Source organism: Lycium barbarum, chromosome 4 (genome assembly GCF_019175385.1).
Source record: "Lycium barbarum isolate Lr01 chromosome 4, ASM1917538v2, whole genome shotgun sequence".
Taxonomy (NCBI): Eukaryota; Viridiplantae; Streptophyta; class Magnoliopsida; order Solanales; family Solanaceae; genus Lycium; species Lycium barbarum.
Genome location: NC_083340.1, coordinates 67,523,967 through 67,532,863, shown reverse-complemented (window position 1 = coordinate 67,532,863; position 8,897 = coordinate 67,523,967). Strand labels below are relative to the sequence as shown.

General features: G+C 39.1%; 1 pseudogene; it reads right to left on the bottom strand.

Annotated features, from left to right (window-relative positions):
- Positions 1-4,226: 4,226 nt before the first annotated feature.
- On the bottom strand, positions 4,227-4,343 carry LOC132639053 (5S ribosomal RNA; annotated as a pseudogene).
- Positions 4,344-8,897: the final 4,554 nt, after the last annotated feature.

Here is an 8,897-nt window from a genome sequence, read left to right as displayed (position 1 = left end):
TGTGGACATGTTTGTGGGTTAGGGTCTTTCTGTACGGATGTGTGTATAGGTTGTGTTTGGGGCGATCCCATTCGCCGCGGCGGCCGGTCCGCATATGTTATATGTTGCTTTGTTGGCCGGTGTGGCCTTGTTGGTATTTTCTGTGCGCAGGGTTATTTTTGATAGTCTGTAAAACAAAGGAAACTCTGCCAAAATTTTTCTGGAAATTATCCAAATTGGAAATATAGCCTTGACGGCTTCTGCTTTATACTTGAATGCGTTCGATAACCTTTGAGATAGCATTGGATAGATGTGTTTGGGTGCCCAGATCGGGTACTAGTCACGGCCTACGGGGTTGGGTCGTGACAAGTTGGTCTTGGGAATTGGGAAGAATTCTCCAGAATTTTGGAGAAGATTTGGGGTGTTTGATGAGGAAAATAATGGGTAAGCCCCTTTTTATAACGGTCTAGGTTCTGCCTGGACCAACTTAAAATTTGCTCAATATGTGCGTTCGCGCAGAGTAAATTTCTCTGCTCCGACAGTCTGTCTTAAAATGCTCATAACATTTGATACTGATATCATATGAGGGCCCACGACCTATGGTTGGAAAGCTATTTCAATTATATACAACTTTCAATTTTGGTGTGTTTCCAAATTCCAAACTTATAATGCCGTTTTGGCCTCTTTAATTCAGATCGTCTGAAAGCATCTCTATAAATCATCCCTTTGGAGGGCTTATGCCCATATTTGGCTTAAGGGTCCTTCTTAAGACTTGCTCAACTTCCCATGTATTACTCATATAAATTTTCATATGTCTTTTATAAAACCCCGGCATGTGGGCCCCACCTTAACTTACGGTTACGAGGGCTATTCATCAAGTAACGTTTTAATTGATTTTCACCATACAGTCTCCAAATGTCATATATATGTTATTATTATACTCATATAATACAATCTTCATCCTTAATCCTTGTATAACTTTACTCTTCTTTGAGCTCATACTAAGCCGTTTACAGTCTTGGTAACGCGAAACTTTTCAGGGTGTAACATCCTTCCCCCTTTAGAAACATTCGTCCTCGAATGTTGTAGTTTGTAAAGCCACGACATCATGTTTGATTCCCCAGAACGGTTATCCTCCCCTTAGAGTCTGATTGCCATGTGCTTAGATTATAAATTGGGTCAGTCTCTTCTCGTTCTTCCTTAACTCCTTTATTGAACTCATTTGTGAATTCCATCGCTTTTTTGTCCTAATGTACATAATTATAAATCAACTAGTATCCCGTTCTTATTTTGTCCCTGTTATAGTAAATTTTGCCTTACTAGGTCACAGCTACTTGCCATTCTACGAATGCTCTCTCATTCATGTTCTTTATTTCTCTATTAGTGGGAAACTCCCTTGCTCGAATACGACGTCTTTCTTTGTTTACTTCTTTGATGTTGTCTCGGACTACCTCTTTTCATACTCGTTGATTTTAGATACGCACTGTATTGACCCCTTGTAGTTCATTAGTCAGACCCTCTGATTCTTTACATCCTCGTCACAATCTCTCCTATCCTGACACCCCAAACGTTGTTCAACATTACTTTATCGCTACTCAATCCCTACTCTTAACGATTATGTTCCTCAAACCATCTTTCACAATTCCTCTCCAAGATCAGTTATACCAATATCCTTACTATAATCTTTTAAATGCGTATATACATAATGTTTCCTTACTATTTATTATCCTTCGTAGTACAATTACACTGATGTCAAACTCATAATCCGAGTTCAAACTAATTTGATAGCTCACAACATTTTTGAGCTCCTACCAGAACTTTTTCTTTAGTTTCTTTTCTTCAAGTCTTGCGATGTGACTTGTGATGATAGGGCTATAGCAACTTCACACTTTACCACATCTTCCTTCCAAAATAATTACACTTATCTTTGATCTCTTATGCCGGTGATCACTTAATTAGTTGTTATCGCCCGTTGGCTAGCCAGTGGTGCCTTTGTACCATTTTAATTAGGCATAACCTCACGTTGATGATTCATATTATGCCATAGCATAGATCCTCATTTTCAGTATGATTCTCATAACCGGCGGTACTGCTCTCACTCCATTCCTAGGAACGTCATTCTTCCTCTCTTTGGGGATTGCCAGACTGCCAACCATTGTCTCTTTGCTACAGTTTTCACTCCTTTTCATACCAAAATTTCCTTTTGTTGTAACCCAAGGTGTTCTTTGGGTTCGTTATCCTTTCCATTATTCTCTGTGAGCTTAGCTTGGAGGCTTCCTTTAGGATATGATGCTGCATACTTAGGTACGGCGCAAATTTCCCCGATACGAAGGATTCAAACCACGGTCTAGAAATGCCGTAGCTTATGTCAGCGTGAAGCGTTCTCTTGAGCAGTTTTTCATACTTTCTTCCTATGCCTGCCTCATGGCATACTTATCTTCAATCCGTTTCTACTTTCTCCTGATACCTTCTTTATATACCAATACGCCTTGTGCTTTGGTCTCGAACTAATACATTTCTTATTGTGGATCTTGAGAACGTCATAATTCCTTTCAAGTCTAACATGCTCTTCCCCCCTTTTTAAGGAGGTCCTTATATGCCAATAGCCTTCGAGTATCCATCATCTTTGATAATTATCTGCCGCCTTTCACGATCTTCTTAAGGTCAGAGTTCCTTCATCATATGTTTTGATTTATCTATCTTCTTGCTAGTTACGATCTTGTATTCAATCGGAATATTTATAAAGGTTAGATCCAATTCTGATGCCTTCTTTACCGTCTTTCCATATCTCTGTCTTTTATGACTAATAATTTCCTGGACCGAGGAGCTAATGGGGACATCAGGATTCACTACGTCATTTACAAAGTGTTCGATTATACCTTACTCTTTTATCCCTCGTCTTTCCTCCCGACTTTATTTATCACATCTCTAAAATTATTCTTGCTCTGAGTTTCCTGTTCCAATTTACATCTGTACTATACCATTAAAAGTCAATATTCCATACCCTTCCATTTCCACTACTAATCCTTTCACTTGCTTAGCTCACTTATCCGTAATTCTCCTTAACTACTTATTTGCATCACGACTGCGCGTCACAATTTTTCCAGTGTTCTGCTACTTCTTATCTTGTCACGAAATCCTTACAATTTACACTCTCTTCCTTCTTCGTTTATCAAGCCTTCATCTTCCTTTCTGGGTTGGTTTGTCCTCCATACATGTTCCCGGTGTATCATTCCATTTCCTCTATGATCGAATCTTTACATTCTTTACAGAAATTCTTATTCCATGTTACTGATCTCCTAGTCAGCTTTGTCAACTCATCATCCCTTTTCTCATCCTTAATGATTGATCGGTTCCCCTCAGCCATACCATTAGAGTATCCCTCTTGCTTTCGTCGTTGAGGATTTTGAATTACTCTACCCCTAATGCTCTGCTCCACTCACCATGTTTTTGCGCTAACCCTAGGGTTCATAGAATATCCTTCCCAAATTATAAATCCGTTCTATTTCTAAATCATCTGTTAGGAGGGCTCTTCAATGTTCAAGGTGATTGTGTCAGCACAACGTGCATTTATCTCTTTGATTGCCTTTCAAGAGCTGGGAACCCCTTAACATTATTGCCAAACCTGCTTATTCTTTTTCATTTCCCCTTCCTATACGTGGTTACTTCCCTTCAGTCCCATTGATCAACATCTGTTCTTCTAATCCTGCACATTCATCTTCTTTCCGTGCTACCATACTCCATTCCTTTCATGTGCCTACTTTCAAATTTTGTCCAAATAGTCATTTGCCTCGATTATCGTCCTAAGCTCTCTTAGAAGCTCTACTTACCTTCGTTACTTACTCATTCCCTACTTTTCCTTGGTGTTATTACATTAGGACGATCCAACTCTAACCCTTTAAATAAAATCACATTAGCTTGTCCTGTAGCACTTACCACTTGAACTTCAGTACCTTGTTCAGTCAGTATCTTTAACGTATCACAATAACGACTAGTGGGCACACATACTGATTGACCACATACAAAACGTCGTATATACCTCTCCTAACACCTTACTTACAAAATATCCCCAATACTATTTTAAACTTGTCCTAGTTCTGTAGCTGTAATATGTCTTTTCTCTCTTTGCCAAGCCGGTCCGTCTTATCTCTCACAATCATCTAGAGTTTCCAACCGTGAGTTTCACATGCTTCTAATTTACCTCAAGCTATCCTATTCCCTCATCCTTCTCTTATGTCCAAACTTGTAGGACTCTTAGTACACTTCCCAGGGGGTCACCCATCCTAGTACTACTCTCGCCCAAGCACGCTTAACTTCGGAGTCCTGATGGGATCTGATGCGTTAGTGCTGATACGATCGCATCCACCTTGTTGCGTGACCTTTATCATACGATCTAAACCAGTTGAAATCCTAATGGGTCCCAATAAAATTCTGTGATGCCTCTTCTTTCAGGTTAAAGGAACCCTTACTCTTTCGGCTAAATTAATGCTATTTTGACCTTTAGAACTCCCAATAATAACCACCAATTCGTATACATAACTACCTTTCATTCTTAATTTCAAAATTCCTGATGGTGACGAAAACATCTAAGTTATAGCTACTCATAAATACTTTGGTTATGAGTCCCCTTTAGAATTCTCGCTCGTCGCTATTACGCAATAACCTGCGGTAGTTGCACACACATAGGAAATTTCAATAAAAATTCATATACCTGTAGTCGACCTGCTCCGAGCTTGGTCTGGAGGGCTATAGAGTAAAGCGTCCTCTTCATTGTTCTCCCGCCACCTACTAGTCTGGCCATCATCATTTCTCTCATCTGAGTCCGAGGGATACGGATATTCGGGTAGCTCCTGGTTCACTGACGGCCAAGATACAAGGCTAGAGTAAGCAGTAACACTCTCAGGCGTAGCTGGCCTGACGTAGTGCTCTGCCATAGGAGCAGCTGGGGGAGTCAACTCTAGTACAGCCTTATAAATCTCCTCCTCTGGCGTCCCATATGAACCCTCAGACGGGTCCGTGTCATAGCTGTCCTCCGATGGATCCTCCTCTCTAAAGTCAGAAATTCTGGGGGAATCGTCATGGGGTCCTCAGAGGGATCAGTCTCGATGGAATAGCTAAGGCTCCTCCTGTGTCACAACTCAGAATATACCTAAACCTTTATCGATTGTCCTTTTATACTTCCCTAGTCACTTCCTCTTCCGTTCATTAGCTATACATTTCAATCATACTTGCAACATTATTACCATATCTGACTTATAATCCTTTTTACAAATACTTACCTCTGTGCTGATTCCTTCAACTTCTATTGTCCCTGTAATCCCAATATCATTATTCACTTCCTTTGTCAGTGCCATTCTTCGCTGAAATCAAGGGTTAGTGCAAGGAATTTCATTTCCTATGACTTGGCTCTCATCGCATGATCTTAGATATCAAAGAAGGGTAACCATCCTAAATGCCCTGTAGCCTCTTATTTATAAATGTGACGCACAACACACCATAAAAAAGACCTTACTGGACACGACTTTGCAGACAATCCCTAGGACGAACTGCTCTGATACCACTTCTGTCACGACCCAAACCGGAGGGCGGCGACTGACACCCAATACCCTACTCCACTGAGTTCTTTACTACCATTCTATCCATGAGTCACAACTTCTTGTGATCCTTTAATTTATGAAATGACGCTTCCGTCAAGTAAAACATGAAAAACTTTTCGATAAAACTCTTTCACCATCAGGGACTTTTCCCTTATCGTTAATTCAAAGAAAACCTTTAGTCACAATAAAATATTTAAAAACAAAGCATAAAAACACATCAATCTACATAGTCACTTTACACAATAGTCGACATCTCGACGCACTATCCACAAGACATTGTCTGCAAAAGTCTCTAACATACACAAGATACCATAACATAAGTACTCTGACTTGGAAACACTCTGAACCGAAATGGAGCTCACCAATCTAGCTGATAGCCCGAGATCATCCTATAACTAATGTCTTCTACTCATCTGTATACACCTGCATGGCATGCAATAGCGAAATGAAATAATAGAACTTGGTAATGTCACAAAATAGCTTTACACATATATTATACTCATAGCATGCATGAGGGTTTGAACATAAGCTACCACTTTAGTGGAGTGACGTAAGGACGGTAATCTCTAATTTATTATGGAACAACCATCACCGCTATATCTTACCTTGAAGGAACAACCACATGAGGTGAGATCAATCAACAATGAGTGGCATGAAGAAAATCATGAAGTAACTCAATAATCTCATAATATTATCAAAATCATGAACTTGAAATTAGAATAGAATCATCATCGTCGTTATCATCATAAAAGCATACTCATCTTTGGCGTCATAAGAAACTTTCAGAATCATGAATCCCTAGCTTTTCAGAGTACGGATATTTTGGAAAATAAGTATGGGTTCATAAGAAAGGAATCATGCCTTTAGAAAGAAAGGGTTTAGCCTTAACATACTTGTTCGGTCTCTTAATAACTACGCTTATCCTTTGGAGTGCGTAAATCTACATTCCAAAAAATGCATACTATCGTTAGGCTGATCATCGTGTCCTTGTACTTGAGTTTTCAAATTAAACTACTTTATATCCTGCCAAAAATCGGGCAACATCTCCCCTGTTTATATGCCTAGCCCGAAATTATAATTCGGTAACTAACAACAACAAAAATGACAATAACATCATTATCAACACCAAAATATTCCATAAAACAGCTCACACGGTGTTTTCCAATTTCCATAACTAACCAACTCGCTATACAATTGTTTAACGACTTTACCTCCGTAAATAAATCGGAATTAACATTAATGATAGGAGATTCATACCTTACTCCCAATATTATTGCTATATCTTCACTTTCCTTCTTGGACTTGAGCCAAAGCGCGCCACTATACAATTTTATAATCACAACTATACGCTGTCAAGACCGAAATTTGGGAATTATACCTGATTTGGTCTCAAAAGTTGGTCTTGGGAATTAGGGAGAATTCTTCAGAATTTTTGAGAAGATTTGGGGTGTTTTATGAGGATAATAAGGGGTAAAACCCTTTTTATAACGGTCCAGGTTTTGCGTGGACCGGCTTAAAATTTGCTCAGCGCGATCACGCCACCTTGGGGCGCATTCGCGCAGAGTGAATTTTTTTGCTCTGACAGTCTCTCTTAAAATGCTCATAACATTTGATTCCGATATCATATGAGGGCCCACTACCTATGGTTGGAAAGCTATTTCAATTATCTACAACTTTCAGTTTTGGTGTGTTGCCAAATTCCAAACTTATAATGGCGTTTTGGCCTCTTTTAGTCAGATTGTCCGAAAGCGTCACCCTAAATCATCCATTTGGAGGGCTTATGCCCATATTTGGCTTAAGGGTCTTTGTTCAAACTTGCTCAAATTTCCATGTACTACTCATATCACTTTTCATATGTCCTTTATAAAACCCTAGCATGTGGGCCCCACCTTAACTTACGGTTACGAGGGCTATTCATCAAGTAACATATTAACTGATTTACACCATACGGTCTCCAAATGTCATATATATGTTATTATTAGACTCATATAATATAATCTTCATCCTTAATCCTTGTATAACTTTACTCTTCTTTGAGCTCATACTAAGCCGTCTACAGTCTTGGTAACGCGAAATTTTCCGGGGTGTAATAGATCTTTCCATCAAACACTCTCCCAAGTAGCACTTTTTACTTTCTCAGATTCTTTTGAATCTGCAGTTCTAATTCTCTGAGCCTTCGTCTTTGTGCAGAGTAATAAATTAATCTTTTTGAACTGAGTTTTTTTTTCTAGAAGATGAGGTTCTCCTCTTTTCTTTGGATTGCGCATCCTCCTCTCTTTTATCCTCTTCAACTGCCTTGATTTCCTTCTCCTTAGATGCTTTCTCTTTTTCATTTTTTCTTTCCTTGGAATTTCTTTTCGCTTGAGTAGGATTTTTCTCTTTCTCTCTCTCTCGATTTTGAAAACCACGATATTCTCCAATAGATTAATTTCCTTGTCAATGAGGCTTTATTAGCAACCTTTTTCTTTTTTTCCCTCTAGTATCCTTTGACTTCTCTTGAGTAGAGGGACCAGATTCCTCTGTAGGTTTCCCTCTTGACAATTTTTCTTTCTGACTTCCACCATTGCCTTTTCCACCAGTAGAAGATCATCACAACACATCCCATTCTCTACTCCCTTCCCCAAAACATCAGATATGATTTCACCCTCTTTGAAGGAACTAATTTCCAAGATTGTGGAGAATTTCTCCACCATTTCACTCCTTTTGGAAGGAGTAGGTGTCTTTAAGTTTTTCTTAGAGTTTTCATTTACATCAGCAGAGATATATTCCTTTGCACTGACTTGATCCTTCGTGTCATCAAACTTTTCTTCATTTTCTTCGAAGCTCGATGTATTGAAGAGTTTCCACGACAGTATCAGTAGGTTAGGAAGGGGAATTTTTAGAAGAGGATACAAATTTTTCTGGAATCTGACTCTTGCGAGTCGTGAAGGAGTTCGAAATTTTGGGTTTCGATGGACTCATAGAAGGATCTTGATTAAAAAAAATAGGATTTTTTTGGGAGAGGATTGAGGTTCTGGGTCTAATGAGATTGAGCTTTTAGAGGGTGAGAAAGCAATCTTTATTTCAGGCATGGTCAAAAATTCATTTTGAGACATGATTAAACTGAGATAGAAGGAGGTGGAAGGCTATAGTTCTTCACTAAGAGTTCTAAAGAGAGGATAGTCGGAGAGTTCAAGAGAGAAAGGGGAGAGGATCCTTTTAGTTAAGGGAAGTCAGTGACGAACCAATTATGATTGGCTGGGAGAACTTTTCTTTATCAACTCGGTTCATTTAGATAGATGAGGCATTTTGGATCAGCAGGGTTGATATAAGGAAAAAGTT